An 18059-nucleotide genomic window follows, 5' to 3' on the forward strand; every position below is an offset into this window, starting at 1 on the left:
TCAATAACTAATGTGTTCTGTCATTGGTGGTTGCCCTCGGTATTGACTGCTGGCCTAAAAAGAAATGAAGCTGCGACTTGTACATGTCTTGTATTACATTAATCAGCACTCAATCAGAATACATTCTAATAATAATACACTGTCCTTTGGCGAACGGGATTCGCCTTAGGCTGGTTATTGCATGAAACTCTGTTTCAATCCCTTTTCTTCTCTCTTTTTCTTGTTTTCTGTTTATTCATTATAAAATCAACAATATTTATTTTTATTTATTTATTTACAGTTTCTTATATAGCGCAGCAGATTCCGTTGCGCTTTACAATAGTAGACAGTGATAAGACAAACTGGGTAACAACAGACAGACTCAGAGGTAGGAGGGCCCTGCTGCAAGCTTACAATCTATAGGGATATAGGGGGGAAACATAAGGACAGGCACCAGTAATAGCATAGCAGTTACAAGTCCAGAAGGGATGCTATATAATACATAAGTGCCTCGGAGGGTTATGCATGTAGAACTTAAATATGATAGGCTTGCCTGAAGAGGTGAGTTTTCAGGGAACGCTTGAAAGTTTGGAGACTGGTGGAGAGTCTTAATGTGCGTGGAAGGGCATTCCATAGGATGGGAGCAGCCCGATAAAAGTCCTGTAATAATGAATGGGAGCTAGTGATCCGTGCAGAAGAGAGACGCAGATCTTGTGTAGAGCGTAGTGGTCGAGATGGGAGATATTTTGTGATAAGTGCAGAGATATATGCTGGTGCAGTATGGTTAATAGCTTTATAAGCAAGTAGAAGTGTTTTATATTGAATACGGTAATATACAGGCAACCAATGGAGGGACTGGCAGAGCGGATCAGCAGACGATGAGCGTCTTGCAAGGAAGATCAGCCTAGCAGCAGCATTTAAAATTGATTGCAGTGGTGAGAGTCTGTTCTTGGGGAGACCAGTTAGGAGACTATTGCAATAATCAATGCGGGATATAATGAGTGCATGGATAAGAGATTTGGTAGTGTCTTGTGTGAGATAGGGTCGTATTTTGGATATGTTTTTTAGATGCATGTAACATGATTTGGAGACAGATTGAATGTGGGGAAGAAAGGACAGTTCAGAGTCGAGGATGACCCCCAAGCAACGAGCTTGTGGGGTAGGGTAGATTATCGAGTTGTCAACAGCGATGGAGATGTCAGGATGGTAACTGTTCTTAGTTGGCGGGAATAAAAGTAATTCCGTTTTGGAAATATTGAGTTTGAGTTGGCGACAAGACATCCAAGATGAGATGGCAGAGAGACAATCAGAAACTCGACCCAAAACCACTGGTGACAACTCTGGGGTTGATAGATAGATTTGAGTATCATCAGCATACAAGTGATACTGAAATCCGAAAGATCTGATTAGTTTGCCAAGAGAGGAGGTATAGATTGAGAAGAGCAGAGGACCTAAGACTGAACCTTGCGGAACTCCGACTAACAGAGGTAATGAAGAGGAAGTAGAGTTAGAGAAGCGAACACTGAAAGAGCGATCAGATAGGTAAGATGTGAACCAGGAAAGGGCTGTATCATTAAGACCTAGGGAGTGTAGTGTTTGTAAGAGAAGAGAGTGATCGACGGTGTCAAAGGCAGCAGAAAGATCAAGAAGAATAAGTAGTGAGTAATGGCCTTTAGACTTAGCCGTTACCAGATCATTCACCACTTTAGTCAGTGCTGTCTCAGTGGAGTGTTGAGAGCGAAAACCTGACTGAAGTGGGTCTAATAGGGTGTTAGAGTTAAGAAAGTTTGTAAGGCGAGAGTAGACAAGTCTCTCCAGTAGCTTGGAGAGGCATGGGAGCTGAGATATAGGACGATAGTTAGAGAGAGAGTTAGGGTCAGAATTCTGTTTTTTTAGAATAGGAGTTATCACTGCATGTTTGAGCAGAGAAGGAAAAGTACCAGTAGTAAGAGAGAGATTACAGATTTTAGTTAAGGTTGGAATAATCACAGGAGATATATTTTTAATGACTTGCGCAGGTATAGGATCGAGAGGAGAGGTAGTAGAGTAAGAGGATAAGAAGAGTGCGGATACTTCCTTTTCATTTGTGGGCTCAAATGAAGAGAAAGTGCCAGAGGGTTCAGGTGGGAAAGAAAGAGGGTTAGAGGTTGTGGAAGAGCATACCATTTCATCTCGGATGTTATCAATCTTGTCCTTAAAGTAGGAGGCAAGTTCTTGTGCACTGATGGTAGCCGGTGGGGGAGGAGGGGAAGGGTACAGAAGAGACTTAAAGGTGTTAAAAAGTTGCTTAGGGTTGGTGGCATGAGAAGAGATGAGAGATTGGTAGTATGTTTGTTTGGCAGTGTCCAAAGCATTGCTGTAGGAGTAGTAGCTAGTTTTATATGCGAGGAAATCAGTCGTACTACGAGATTTGCGCCATTGGCGTTCTACTTTACGTGACTGATTTCGTAGTTGTCTTGTTGTTTTGGTGTGCCACGGTTGGCATCTAAGCCTATGTGGGGTGTAATGGGTAGCTGGAGCCACGTCATCAAGGGCTGTTTCAAGAGTCTTGTAGAGGTGGGAAACAGCAGAGTCAGGAGAGGTAAATGTAGAAATTAGTGAGAGCTGTTGTTGCAGGGAGGTGGTAAGTTGTGGAAAATTAATTGCATTAGTATTTCTACGGGTTAAAGTAGGCTTGCATGATTTCAGTGTCAGTGAGCTTGGGGTAATGGAAGAGAGTGAGAGGGTAATGAGATTGTGATCAGAGAGAGGGAAGGGAGTGTTAGTAAAATCAGAGACTGAGCACAGCCTGGTGAAAACAAGGTCAAGGCAGTGGCCTTCCTCATGAGTAGAGGAGTCAGACCACTGGGAGAGGCCGAGAGAGGAGGTTAGAGAGAGGAGTTTGGAAGCATGCAAAGATGGTGGACTGTCAATAGCAATATTGAAGTCACCCAGGATGACAGTGGAGATGTCAGAGGATAAGAAATGGGGGAGCCAGGCAGAGAAATCTTCTAGAAATTGAGTTTTGGGAAGCCCAGGTGGGCGATAGATAGCAGCCACACGCAGAGAGAAAGGGGAAAAAATCCTAATAGAGTGAACTTCAAATGATGTAAATGTGAGTGAAGGAGCAGATGGTAGAACTGAGTATGTGAAGTCTTGTGACAGTAATATACCAACCCCACCTCCTTTACAGTTACCAGGCCTGGGGGTGTGAGTGAAGTGGAAACCACCATGTGACAGTGCTGCAGGCGAGGCCGTGTCTGATTGTGTGAGCCAGGTTTCTGTAACTGCCAGCAGGTTGAATTTGTGAGAGATAAAGAGGTCATGGATGGATGTTAATTTATTGCAAACAGAGCGTGCATTCAATAGGGCACATTTAAGTTGTTTGGAGTGTGGTGGGAGGCATGTGATATTTATGAGGTTAGCCGAATTTCTAGGCATACAACCAGTAAACAATATTACATTACTATGTGGTTGAACAGATTTTATTATTATTATTATTATTATTGTTTATTATTATTATTATTGTTGCTTTATTCGCATAGATATATACACAATGCATTCTTTACAACCTTGATGTATATTACAACTTAGCTTGTTTTGAAAATGCTATTGCCATTTATATATGCGACCAACTTAATGTGGTGTGATGGTCTGTGTTATTATTATTATCTAATAAAAAGTCTTTATTAAAAAAACAATTAGTGTCAAATAAAAAATAATTGTGGGTGAGGATAAAGTAAATATAACTTAAAGTGAAGGACCTCAAATCATCTGATATGTCATTATCATGTTTTATAAAAGTTTATATTGCTTTCACCCCAAGTTTATGTGGAATGTTTGAATACAACGACTCAAAATCACATGATACTAGATGATAATTATTGTGCCAGACACATCCATTAAGTAGATTTAAAAAATGTTTGGTGTCCTTCAAATATGACTTCAGTGTGACTACATATTTCTGTAAATAATGATCAACAAAAAAAAATGATAAATCATTTAGTTAGTGACCATACACCAGAAATTATAGGTCTCCCCAGGGGAGTATTGAGTGTTTTGTGGATTTTAGGCAAATAATAAAAAGTGGATGTGATGTGGTGTGAGCAGGATAAAAAAGTATTCCTGCAAAGACCCTCATCCAGCAGATCCTTATATACCTTCAGGAATTTGGCGGCGGGGTTGTCCCTCAACTTTAGATAGAATTTCGTGTCACCAAGTTGTCTTAATGACAGGCCAATTTTTTACCTAGAATCTGAGAGCTATCTTTTCTCCTTTTTTCTCTATTTTGCACACCTGTATTTTATACCTGTACTAAAGTGCCAGTTTTCAGAAGTGAGAGATGTTGCCCATAGTAAGAAATCTGATTCTACTTATCATTCATCCAGAACGTTCTAGGGGATAAAAGGCTAAGCTAGAATCTGATTGGTTGCTATGGGCAACATCTTTCACTTCTCCCTGAAGCAGAGACAGGCAGGGTTCACGCCAGGAAACTGGGACGCGCATGCATGTGGGGCGCTCGCGCGTCCCAGTCAGATAGCTCGCCACTGGGGGCGTTCTGGTGAACCCCAGCGCTGGCTGAGAGGCACTCCATCTGTATATGGGTTCATAAATGGAAAATGCATAAGTAAATATGGATAAGTAAATGAGCGAAAGAGGCCAGATTTTAGTGAAGATTTTGCTATGCACCATAATATGCTTTAATGTGGAACTCCTAGTGGTCTGCTACTTCTATTCTCTTGCAATTATAAGCTTGGCTGCATTATTTACATTATATGAGTGATTAGCCTATCCATGACTGTGTTAATGTCCATGTTACATTTTAATAAAGTTGTTTATATGGTGCTGAACAAAACCTACTATATGATTCATCACTGTTAGCTACAGAAAACTGACTACACAAACCAAAGACTGTGAAAATGAATCTGAATGGACTGTTAAAGTGTTAATGCATCTCAATCATAAAATATAATGGACGTGATTTGTTGTGTGACAAGAAAATCAGCCAATTGCAGTAAGCTGAATGTCACCACTTTTCTAATGTACCTCTTTGTAGGTGAGGAGAACATAGCAATATTGCTGATCTCCATGTGACATTCTGGAAAGGCACATGGTGGCTAAGCATGTATTTGAATGGTGCCCAGACTGTCAGTAACAAAGGTCTAGTTAGTGGACAGTCATGACATTACAGTTTTTGCCCCTCTGATTCCTTGAACACATTACAATACTCAATGGTGTTCTGCATACAGTGTGTAGGCAGTTACTGGGATAGATTTCATAATACTAATACTATAAATTCTGTGTTTTCATAGTTGTTGTATGTGTGATGTTGTCAGACTGTGTGCAGGTATGTAGCCGTTACCTGAAGCTCCTGTTCTACTCTCGGCACTGCTTAGCTGTGGCTTGCCTGCTTCACTTGCCTGCAATTCAGAGGGCGGAGGGACAGAAGGACCCCGGGAAGACAATACCCCAAGACACAACCACACAAAGATGTCACCACACGTGAGGACGGTGATAAAAGGGTTTATTTTGCAGCCAATATAGTCACGGGTCACCACTATGAGAAAGGTTAAATTATGCAATAACAATAACAATGGATGGCAGTAATTGGCAAAAGATTCAAAGACTGTTTTGCCTTTATGATATTGTGCGCGATGGGGTCACTGTGGCACTGAAGGCCGCACCTCACACAATACACTGCGTAGTAACGTGGTACACCACTTCAAGCAACGAATGCAATAGGGGACAAAAGAGAATAATAAGCAGGATATCACGACGATGGGGCCACTGTAGCACCACAGGCTGCAATTTGCACGGTAACCTGCACCTTGAGTACCCTTATGAAAATGTGTCACAATACAATTGGTTTTAACCGCCAATAAAAAAAATATGCAATACCATTTAAAGAAATTACAATAATGTAAGACAATTGGCTCCTTGCATCAATAAGAACAAGTGTCCAGGTTTATGAGACCGAGTCCCTGAACTGCGCAGTTCTGTTGAGAGATAAGGTACCTGTTGGGCCTAGGTGCACCGTAACTTGAAATAAAGACTAATGAAGACATTTGTAATCCAAGGCAAAAAGAAATGTCCTGAGCTCTGGTTCAATGTTAATACTGAAGGTTGACTATCACAAAAGGTTTCAATAAATGGCCGGTGTGCCTTAAGATGGCAGCTGGGTGAGGCGGTGTAAGAATGTAGGTGGGCATGAAGGGTGGACTGGGTGACAAGGGTTACCAGCTATACCCCTATTTATGCTGTATTTTATCAACACACCCTGTACGTTACCTTGTAATTTGTTTTTTTTGTTTGCTATGTACGGCGCTGCGGACACTTTGTGGCGCCTTATAAATAAACTACCTACTACTACTACTATATGTGTGTATACATATATATATATATATATTGTAGATAGATAGAACTCCCCCCCAATGAAAATCCTGCGTTTGCCACTGTATATAGTACAGATCTGTACTATATAGGCAAATCAAATCCGTTTTGCATAAAATTCAATTCAATCCCGATTCGATCCCAATGGAATCGGGATTGAATCACAAACAAAATTGCACTGTGTGTACCCACAACTAGACATGAAACCTAGAGGGACTTGTGTGGTACCCCACTGCAGTGGTACCCCTGTTCAGCACTGCCAAGGAATCCCTAACCTAACAGGGACTGTGGGGGTTAAAATCCCTTACCTGTTGGCGGGCAACACAGGAGCAGGAGAACACCCTGGGATCCTGGGAGTGAATGGGGGTAGGAGGAGCCGGGAGGAGAAGGAGGTGCAGAGAGCATTGTGGTGTGAGCAGCGGGCGGAAGAAGAGGAAGCCAGCCAGCCAGCGATGTGTGGAGAGGAGGAAACTGCCCGCAAGGATCAAGAAGTGGCAGGAGAGCGGTGTTTGATGGGAGCGGCCACATGAGCCAGCTGAGTGCCGTGAGTTAGGGGAGCAGGCTGCAGGCATCGCGGGAAGGAGGCGGACTGAGTGCCGTAGTAGTGTCGGGAGCCGCCATACAGTGCCGCCCAGTGAGGAGATGGACAGCGGGGTGCCCGGAGCTAGGAGGAAGACTGCCCACCCCTCCATGTCTTACTGCAGCATACCAGCCTGGTCCCAGCTCCATTGAACACCGGAGGTAGGAGGTCATGACCTTCATGAGCCGGGAACCGCAGCAGAGGCCGCAGGTACTTTGCCACCCCTCCCCAGCCCACTCACCACTTTGGGGCCCCACTCAGTAGCACAGCCTGTTTGCCACCACCTTTCCCCAAGAGACAACTACTGAGGGCACGCACCTGTCCAGGATCCCAGCATTGCCCTGTGCAGAGCCGGCCTTAGGCATAGGCAAACTAGGCAATTGCCTAGGGCATTTGGAATGCATAGGGGCATCAGCAGCTTCTGCTGATTAAAATGATATGCAGCATGCCTATATTCTGTGTGTGACTGAGGCTGTATCTGCATATGAAATAGTGTAATCATAGAAATCACTGTAAAGGAGCCCATACATGGTCCGTTGTGTAGGGCTCCGTTCTGTACTATGCGATGCGCGCTCCCGCGCATCACATAGTACGGTACAAAAGGTATGTGCTGCACATACTTTTTGTACTAGGTACACATCGGAACGGATCGCAGTGCATGCACTAGGGATGCAATCCGAACCGATGTGTACTTTAAAAGTACAGAACGGACCGAAAAAACAGACCGTGTATGGGGGGCATAACATAGCATTCTGTATGCAGGTACAGCCACAGTCGCACACAGAATATAGGCATGCTGCATATCATTTTAATCATCGGAAGCTCATTGGTCCTCTTATTTGAACATAACAATGCAAATAAGAGGAATTTTCAGCAAAAAATACACAAAACGTTAGCAGAACTGGCCAGGAGCTGCATGGCTTATTGAGAAAAGATGTATGAGGAAACATCTGTATCCAAGCAGAGGCAGAGGTCACAGTGTTAGCAGCTGTGCAACTGCTGTCTGTGAGTGGGTTGGTTGTAGTGTAGTGTAGTGTTCGGCATAGGTGTAAGGGGCATTATGTGTGTCATGTATAAATGCATTAATAATGTGCAACATATGTGTAACAGGCATTATGTGTGTCATTATGTGTATAAGGGCATTAATAATGTGCAACATATGTGTAAGGGGCATTATGTGTGTCATTATGTGTATGAAGGGCATTAATAAAGGTTGGCATAATGTGTAAGGGGCATTATGGTTATAAGGACATTAATAATGTGTGTCATGTGTAAGGGGCATTACTGTGTGGTATTATCAGGGGTGCCGAGAGAAAGGGGTAGGGGGTACAAATTACCCAGGCCAAAGTCTAATGGAAGGGCCCAGTGGGGGCCCTGGGCCCCCTCCCCTTAAGTGACAGCAGCAGCTGCAACTCTTCTCCTCTGCCCAGCACACACTGCTTTGTGCTGGGTTGCAGTGTGGCCATGGAGGTGCTTAAAATACAATATTTTCTCAGAATTTTTTTCTAAGGGTATAATGTGAATAATGTGAGGAGTATGTATATAAGGAGGAGGATGTATATAAGGTAAAGTGGTACTACTGTGTGATGTAATGTGAATAAGGGACACCATCGCATGATATAAAGTGAATAAAGTGGCACAACTGTGTGGCATAATTTGAATTGGGGGTACTATTGTGTGGCCATGCCCCTTCCCAGCAAGAACACACCCCTGTTTGGGCTGCATACCGAATGTGTACACTGTTTCTATTTAAAATATTGCGGGTAGGAGCACCAAAATGATGACTGCTATGATGAGGGTTGATGGTGCTGGGAAAGGGGAGCAGGGTCAGAGGCGGAACTAGTGGCGGTGCTAGGGGGCACCAGCCAAAATCTTGCCTAGGGCATCATTTAGGCTAGGGCCGGCTCTGGCCCTGTGGGAGTGTGGCTGCAACCAGGGGAAGTCCTGTCACTTCACCCAACACAGCGCCATCTATTTGTGGGACAGCAATATTGTTCACCTAGCACTCGGCCCTCTATTTGTGAGACTGATACCCCTTTTCCACTAGCAACTTGGGTCGGACCCGGTAAATTGTACCCGGTTCGAACCCGGGTTGGACACACATTTCCACTACAGTGCTACCCGGTAAATTGCCTGATCATCCCCTTTTACACTTAACCCGGGTAAGGCATTTTTTCCCCTATAGATTACATAAGGAAAAAGCCTTTTTAAAGGGCTTTACCATGGGAGGTCACAAAATAGGGCCACCATTACCATTACTCTGCCCTAATGAGCAGCAGCTCCTTTACTTCAGCATCAGACCAATTGCTGGCAGCCATAATGATGTTGTGCTGCGGAATGAACAGTGTCCGCTGGGGCAGCCTGTGGTGCTGGCAGCAAAGTGGAAGGTGGCTGCTGGAGCAGCCTCTGATACAGCAGGGGAGCAGGACAGACATGCAGCACATGTGCACAGAACGCTGTCCTCCATGCTATGTGCGCAGTCTGCGGCGCTCTGAGTGATGACATCACTCACCAGCGCCCCAGCAGCACCAATCAGTGAAGATTTTAACATGCTCAGTCAAATAACCCGGTTAGGGAGCGTTTCCACTACCCTTGAATCCGGGTGCTAACCGGGTGCTACCCTAATCATGACCTGGGTAGGATTGCCGGGGAATCCAAGCCGGGTTATTTGACAGGGAGAATTTCCACTAGCAGAAAATCCCGGGTAGAAGCGCGTCCCCGCGGAGATTACCGGGTTATTTCTGCTAGTGGAAAAGGGGTATGAAATAGTGCTCACCCAACACAGGGCCCTATATTTGACGCATTTGAATATACAGGAGGATGGTCTGCATATGATAAATGTTCTTGGATTAAAAGTAAAGGTACAGTACACAGTCCCTTTTCCAATGATTAAGTACCCTGGAGAACTTTAATTAAAAGGGTATTTCTCTTTCAATTTATATTATATCTGCAAAGGGACTGGACGGTGACCTTGTGGGTACACGTCACCCTATGGACACTTTATAGGCTGAGTTGGTCTCTTCCATAGTACGTAGTTAAGCCAATTATTTCCAATTAATACAAATGGTTGTTGGTGGTGGCCCAGATAATTGATTGATGCCATTATTTGCCTTGACCAGTACTTGATCAGTAATTGTTGTGATTGTTAACCCTGTCTCTGAGCTCCGGGTGACAGTATAGTATTTTATGGTACTTGTTTCCTATTTACCCACGATGACCACGATTTCCCATAGGAAACAATGTGAAATGGCTCAATTTAGCCAAATTATCATAGGGAACAATGGTAAATGGCCCAAAAACACCCCTGAACATTGAAATGTCCCCCCAAAAGTTATTGACGCCACCCCGCCATCAACGTGAACCCGAAGCGTGGCGAGCGCAGCGAGCCCGCGAGGGGCGGCGGTATGCGTCCTCCGACCTTTTCATGCCCTACTATCCACTAGGGCGTGGAGTGAGAATAGAATAGTGTGGCGAGCGCAGCGAGCCACCGAGCCCGAAGCGTGGCAAGCGCAGCGAGCCCCGCGAGGGGACGCGGATACCTTCACAGTTATACGCGTCCCCTCGCGGGCTTCCCAGGTGTCCATGGCGACGCGGACACCTGGGAAGCCCGCGAAGGGACGCGTTTACCTGTGAAGGTATCCGCGTCCCCTCGCGGGGCTCGCTGCGCTCGCCACGCTTCGGGCTCGGTGGCTCGCTGCGCTCGCCACACTATTCTATTCTCACTCCACGCCCTAGTGGATAGTAGGGCATGAAAAGGTCGGAGGACGCGTACCGCCGCCCCTCGCGGGCTCGCTGCGCTCGCCACGCTTCGGGTTCACGTTGATGGCGGGGTGGCGTGAACTACTTTTGGGGGGACATTTCAATGTTCAGGGGTGTTTTTGGCCCATTTACTATTGTTCCTATGCTGATTTGGGTAAATTGATCCATTTAACATTGTTTCCTATGGGAAATCGTGGTCATCGCGGGTAAATTGAGGCATTTAACATTGTTCTCTATGGGGAAATCGCGGGCATCGCGTCTGGACCATTTAAGCATTTTTAGGTGCACACGACGCGACCGACCCGATTTTTCACTGTTTTCAATGCATTTCAATGGAAAAATCGGGGGCATCGCGTCGGTCGCGTCGCAGGCCACTCAAATTACCCCCGATGGCCAAGATTTGTGGCCGTGCTAGGAAACAAGTACCTATTTTATTGTTTGTACTTGATTCAAATGACTCTTCCATCCCAGCAGCGAGTAATTTGTTCCTGTTAAATAAATCTTTTCCGCAGCTAAAAGTTGTACTTTCCATTCTGTGGGGTCCTTCCTTGGGTATTCCATCCTCTGCCACGAATTCTGACAGGACTGGCCGCAAAGCATTCCGAAGCAACCGGAGCTGTCCCTTCACTAGTCAGATACAATATTATTCTGTTACAGGGATCCTGTTACACTTGTTCAGAGTACTACTGGGATACAAGAAAAACTGCAATCAGTGATGTTGAGACTGTATATAATTCAGTTACATCTGTTACAGCTAAAGTGTGGGATTGTTATGTTTGCTCAACTACTGTGTCGGCATACTGTGTCGGCATTCTCCACTCAACATTATTCTGTCAGTGTTTTGACTGTTGAAAGCATAACTGTTTACAATTTATCTACATCAGCTAAAGTACAAATTGTAATTGTCTTGACAAGAAAATCAAGATGGAGAGTGGCACAAGAAAAACACACATGAACTAATCTGCTTTGATATTGGTTGTGCACATTACACTCTTCTTTTTGAATGCAAGACTATAAATAACTAATCTGCTTGTCACCCTGATAAGGGTGCCTGATTAGCCAATACACCAGTTTTTCCCAAACTGTCTGAGTTGGCACCCTGGGGTGCTTTGGGGGACTTGCAGGGGTGCCCTGGATTGGTGGTCCAGGTCCATTAAAAATTTTTTATGACCAATGTAATAGGAAAATTGTGAACAAGAAGCAGTGAATCCTGTCCATTGCTCACATAACTAACAATAAGGATAGGATATAAAAATAATTGACTTAATTTAATAATTTATTCTTATTTTATCAATGGGAAACTTTTGCCCTAGGGGTGTCATGAAGAAATTCTGATACTCAGGGGTTCTGTGATTCAAAAAAGTTTAGGAACAACTACAATAGGCTGATTAGACTGAAACCTAGGGCGTCAGGACTGGGGAAAGGGGGGGGGGGGGGGGGGTTAGGTTGCGGTCTTTCACCTGTCCTGATGTACTGTAGGGGGTAAACTTACTAATTGAACCATTCATGGTTATTGAAAATAAAGTTACCCATTTCAATCATAATTTCTGTATATTCGGGGCGGGTCTGGGACGGATATTAGACAGCACTTACATCGACAGCCATTACATCGACACCATTAGTTCGACAGCTTAATAGGTCGACATGGTTTTAGGTTGACATACCACTAGGTCGACATGTCATTAGGTCGACAGCTCATTAGGTCGACAGCTCATTAGGTCAACATGTTTTAGGTCGACACTGCCATTAGGTCGACAGTGTCTATGTCGACAGTCAAAAGGTCGACATGTTTTTTTTTACTGTTTTTTGGCCGAAATGTCGACACAGTCGACATGGACACAGTTTGAAGTGTACCGCAGCCCCTCGCATCGCTCGCTTCACTCGCGATGCTTCGGGCACGGTGCCTTGCTGCGCTCGGCACACTATTTTATTCTCCCACCACGCCCTAGTGGATAGTAGGGCATGAAATACCGCCTGTCGGCACATGTCGGCACAAAAAACAGTGAAAAAACCCATGTCGACCTTTTGACTGTCGACATAGACACTGTCGACCTAATGGCAGTGTCGACCTAAAAACATGTCGACCTAATGAGCTGTCGACCTAATGAGCTGTCGACCTAATGAGCTGTCGACCTAATGGTATGTCGACCTAAAACCATGTCGACCTATTGAGCTGTCGAACTAATGGTGTCGATGTAATGGCTGTCGATGTAAGTGCTGTCTAACAATAGTCTGGATACCTTCGGGGCAGTATGGATGGTGTAGTGGTTAGCATTACTGCCTCACAGCACTGAGGTCATGGGTCCAATTCCCACCATGGCCCTAACTGTGCGGAGTTTGTATATTCTCTCCGTACTTGCGTGGGTTTCCTCCCACAATCAAAAATATACTGTTAGGCTAATTGGCTCCAAACAAAATTAACCCTAGAATGTCTCTGTGTGTGTATATGTGGTAGGGAATATAGATTGTAAGCTCCACTGGGGCAGGGACTGATGTGAATGTTCAAATATTCTCTGTAAAGTGCTGCGGAATATGTATGCGCTATAGAAGAAACTGTTAATAAATAAATATTCAGGTAGACTCACTGCACTCAGCGATAGAAAATATGGTTTTTCAATTAAAATTCTTACTAAAGGGGGGACATATTGAGCAAGCGGGATATGGTCATTAGGTCTACAACAAGAAGGTCGACATGTGTCTAGGTCGATAGGTTGACACAAGCATTAGGTCAACATGGGCAAGGTTGACAGTCAAAAGGTCGACTGTAGTTTAAATTGTGTCTCATTTGGAGCAGTAGAATATACTCCAGACCCCTTTGGAGTGGGTAGCTTATTTTTTGCTAACCCTCTAAATTGTGCTACAATGCCAGCTGGGCAGCCTAAAGCCCAAGTCTCCTTCATATGCCACAAGCATTAGATCCTACATTCCAGTTGTATAACCTTCGTATCCGAGTCCCTGAGTGCCCTTACACGTGTGTTAGCAGAATTACAAGGGGAGCTACATGTGTAAGTATTAACCTAGGGCACCTGCAACCTTTAATCAGGCCCTATCTGATAAGTACCTATAATCATGGCTGCCTAGCTGACCCTCTCCAGGAGGGAGAAAATGCTCTGTTCCTGGACTTCCCTGGTAATGTATGATTGCTATCACCTGTGGGGAAACACCTTTCTTATCAATTACCTAGCTCCCCACAGGTGATGGCAATCATACATTACCAGGGAGGTCCAGGAACAGAGCATTTTCTCCCGCATGGAGAGGGTCAGGTAGGCAGGTATGCCTATAATACTTGAGTTGCAGGGCTAAACATATAAACCGTTACCTGACTTTCCAGATTGACATGTAAGAACAGAATGTAGGGACTATTTGTGACAGAAAGCTCATGTGATCATCCTACATACCATAGTCTTATAATGCTACATGATGGTGTTCCAGTCCAAAAATAAAGACATACAAATAAGCTTCTTTGTCCAGCAGGGGGAGTCATTGTAACATACTGTGTAGGATGTGGGCTCGTATTCACAAAATGTAGATTTACTTCAATACATGTACAGTTTTTGCACTAGTCTAGTTAGTAAGTTCTGTGTAGTAAGCCTTGGAGAGAGATAAAGTGGATATGTATATAAAGTACCAATCAGCCCTTAACTGTCATTTTCAAACATAGGGGTAGATGTATTATAGCAGGGCATAGCGCACTGTTTACTGCAGTGGGGGAGAGAAAACTACCCCCTCTCTCTCCCCCACTGCAGTGGATAGCGCACGCCGGCTGCACTGGGCATGTGCGAGATCTCGCTACTCATGCAAGGGCTCCTGCACCGCCCGGAGTTGGTAGCAGGGAGAGTTCTGTCCCTGCTGTGGGGGGGGTATATGGTCACTGGGTCAATACTCAAAAGGTCAACATGCATCAGGTCGACCACTAAAGGTTGACAGGCCTTAGCACGAAACACTCAAAAGGTCGACATGGCTTTAGGTTGACAGGGTCATAAGGTCAACACAAACATTAAGTCGATATTGGGAAGGTTGACAGTGAAAACGTCGACAAGGTCAATAAGGGTTGTTCAAATTTTGGAGAGCAGACAGGCGCTATTTTATGCCTTACTAGTGTGGTTGGAGAATATAATAGTGTGCCAAGCATAGCATACGGTGTCCATGTCGACAGTGTCGACATTCGGGACAAATAAAGTGGAAAACCCATGTCGACCTTTTGACTGTTGACCTTCCCAATGTCGACCTTATGTTTATGTTGACCTAATGACCCTGTTGACCTAAAGCCATGTAGACCTTTTGAGTGTGTCAACCTAAGACCTGTCGATCTTCACTGGTGCATCGCCACCCTGCAGCTGTTGAAGTCGATAGCTGCGGGGGGAACAATGGTCACATTTGTCCTGCAAATCGGGCGGCTATCTTTTTGATAGCAGTGCTGATATGGACAGGGGCCCATGGGGGAGAAGCGGTATACGTGCACAAAATGTGCGCCGACACCCCTTCTCCCCCATAATGCAAGTTCATACATCTGCCTCATTGTCTGTAACATGGCAGTTAGGAGCTGATTTGCTGGTACTTTATCAGACTGGGCGTCACTAGGTCAATACTTTAGCTCAGTGTTGCCGACTTTCAAATTCTCCTCTCCGGGAGAAGCCCGGAAAGGAGACTTTCATTACCCGTTCGGGGGGCGGGGATTGACTGTGACGTCATTAAGTCCCGCCCCCCAGTATGGGAAATAGTCTAAATTACTGATCTCCATGGAAGGGGCGGGGCTAAAACGACACGAGTGTGTCCTTTTAGCTCCGCCCCCTCCCCTGAGACCCGCGGATTGCGGCATTTAAATGCCGCGATCGGGGGGCTCAGTGGGAGTCCCCCTGATTCCGGGAGGGTTGCCCACCCTTCCGGGGGGCCAGGAGGGGGACCTGATTTTCGGGATACTCTCTCCAAGGCTTAGTGAAAAGACTCCATATTTTGTTACACTAGTTCAGTGTTTCCCAAACTGTATGCCGTGGTACCCTGGGGTGCCTCAGGACACCTGCAGGGGTGCCCTGGATTGGTGCTGCAGGACCAATTTTAAATTATTCATGGTCAATTTAAATAGGCAAAACCACTGTTTGTGTCTTCCAATGCTAAAATATGTGAATAATCCAAAACAAATCTAGTCTAGCACCACATATCTCACCATAAGGATGACATATAAACACGATATACTTCAATTACTTACATGTTTATGAATTTCTCCATAAGAAACTTTTGGCATAGGGGTGCCCTGAAAAAATACTGATACTCTAGGGTGCCGTGAGTCAAAAAAGTTTGGGAACCACTGCACTAGTTGCAATACATCTTTAGAACAGATTAGTGGGTGGAAATCAGTTTATTTTCTGGGTCAGTAACTCTTATGAAGAAACATTTTCTAGAATACAATTCATGGAAAAACATCTATTTTAGGAATAAAAATTAAACATAAATATGTTTCAGTCATTTAACCAATGACACTACATTGAGTTTTTACTCTGCATCATTGTGCAGTTGCTGGTGCAGTTATTGCTTACATATAGAGTGCTTGTAGTCTAATGTTTTCCTCATGTTTATATTATTATTAAATAATTAAAGTGAGACATCATTTTGAAGCCATTTAACTTCCTGCTTCCCCCACTAGATACAAGGGTGTATGATGCTGTAATGGACAGCAGAAAATAGCCAGGATTACAGTTTACTATATTACAATATTTCTGACACTCTCTGAAGGCCCTGCACACACTGTAACACAGGATGTGTGCTAAACACTGTCCCCTCCCTCTGCAACCACAAAGGTGATGAAATAACAAACTGAAATAGCGGCAGTGTCAGCTTCTTCCTCACACATTTGCACAGTGGGAGGGAACAGACAATACTGTTCTGTGTACATTTCCACAAACATAATAGCACATTTTGTCATGTGAAATGCTTATGTTGTGTCACAGATGCATTCTGTGGTTTCTGACCTTAGATGAGGAGTCACAGGTGGGCTTTAAGCCTAATGAGATCACACAGTGATGTGCTTGGCAAGGAAACAAGAAACAAGTTATTTTATTTTTCACCTTTTATGTTTTAGTTTGTTTTGTGTTCACAGAATGTATCATTATCTACTGTCTTGCTGTCTCCATAGCTGGACTACCAAAGGGACGTGTATACAAAATAGAACTTGCCTGTTTATGGTAGCATTACATTTAACTTATTATCTGCAGATAAACAATAAACAATGGGGAAAAAAGACCAAAATAGTTGTGTTCTCATTATCTCTTAAGGCCCCTCCTACACACTAGGCGATTTTGAGCTGAAAGCAGCTCTGTTACAGCTCCAAAGCCGCCCAGTGTGCGTTTGAAGGCGATGAATAGTTGAGCACTGATGCGCAATCCCGTATCATCGCCAGTGGTCGCCATTCGCCTGCTTTTTTTTTTTTAGTCAATAATTTTTATTGACTTTTGTTAACACAGACAAATAAAACAATCATAAAAAAAATAAAACGGAATTACATCGTCTGACACATATAAGAAGGTATCATGTGGCCCAGCGAGCAATACAAGGCGATAAAAAGGTACAATACAAGGAGATAAAGTACATATGGTTAGAATCAATGTTCCCTCTAATTTTACGAAGGCTGTGTGCGGCAAAAGATTTTGGCTGTGCAACTTTGGAAGGAAATTAAAAATTTTGTGCGTCACTTATATATAACAGGAAAATGACGTTCAGCATTTGTGTTAACTTTACTTCAAAATGATAATAAACATTTAAACATTCAAAACACAGCACACAATGTAGTTAATGGGTGAAACACACATTAATTGAGTCCACAACTGCAAAAAGGGACCACTGCTGCTTTGTGCGCTCTGTTGTAATGTCTGTGCGCAAGCTCGTCGAGTTGTGTGGGCGCGCACATGCGCACAGCTTAGAGGGAACACTGGTTAGAATCCCTCCAATTTATACCTGTGCCGTCTCAGTCACCCAAAGGCAAAAGCAGCTTACACGGCATTGGCAATGCCCCCATAGTGATGGAAAATGGGAATTTGGCTCGCAGGCCTGGGGCTCCCCACAAAGTCATGCCCCTCTGACTAAGGCCATGCCTCTTCTCCGCGTGAGCATCCCGACCTTCTGAATTTCAAAGCTGGGAGGTATGAATAATGGTAAAGTTGGAAAAATCAGAGACAATGTTGGTTATTCTGATTCACTCCTTCTGGCAAATTCCTTCTTATATGGACAAAACCATGTGCACTGCAAGGGGGCAGATGTAAAATGTGCAGAGAGAATTAGATTTGGGTGAGTTATTTTGATTCTGTGCAGGGTAAATACTGGCTGCTTTAATTTTACACTGCAATATAGATCTCACTTTGAATTAAAACCAATAAAAAAA

The 18059-nt window shown here is 44.3% G+C and overlaps 1 protein-coding gene across 3 annotated transcripts in view; it reads left to right on the forward strand.

Moving 5' to 3' along the window:
* The first annotated feature begins 6803 nt into the window (after window positions 1–6803).
* CRYBB2 (crystallin beta B2) overlaps window positions 6804–18059 on the forward strand; it is a 36085-nt gene continuing 24829 nt past the window's right edge. Inside the window, exon 1 of one of the 3 annotated variants that reach the window (XM_083146405.1) lies at window positions 6804–7138. The gene's annotated coding sequence lies outside the window, so the exon portion shown is untranslated. Of the gene's footprint in view, window positions 7139–9768; window positions 9790–18059 lie in introns of those variants that run through there. The other 2 variants (XM_083146414.1, XM_083146443.1) reach the window with 2 other exon arrangements.

Source organism: Crinia signifera, chromosome 1 (genome assembly GCF_055691185.1).
Source record: "Crinia signifera chromosome 1, ASM5569118v1, whole genome shotgun sequence".
In the NCBI taxonomy this organism is placed as follows: domain Eukaryota; kingdom Metazoa; phylum Chordata; class Amphibia; order Anura; family Myobatrachidae; genus Crinia; species Crinia signifera.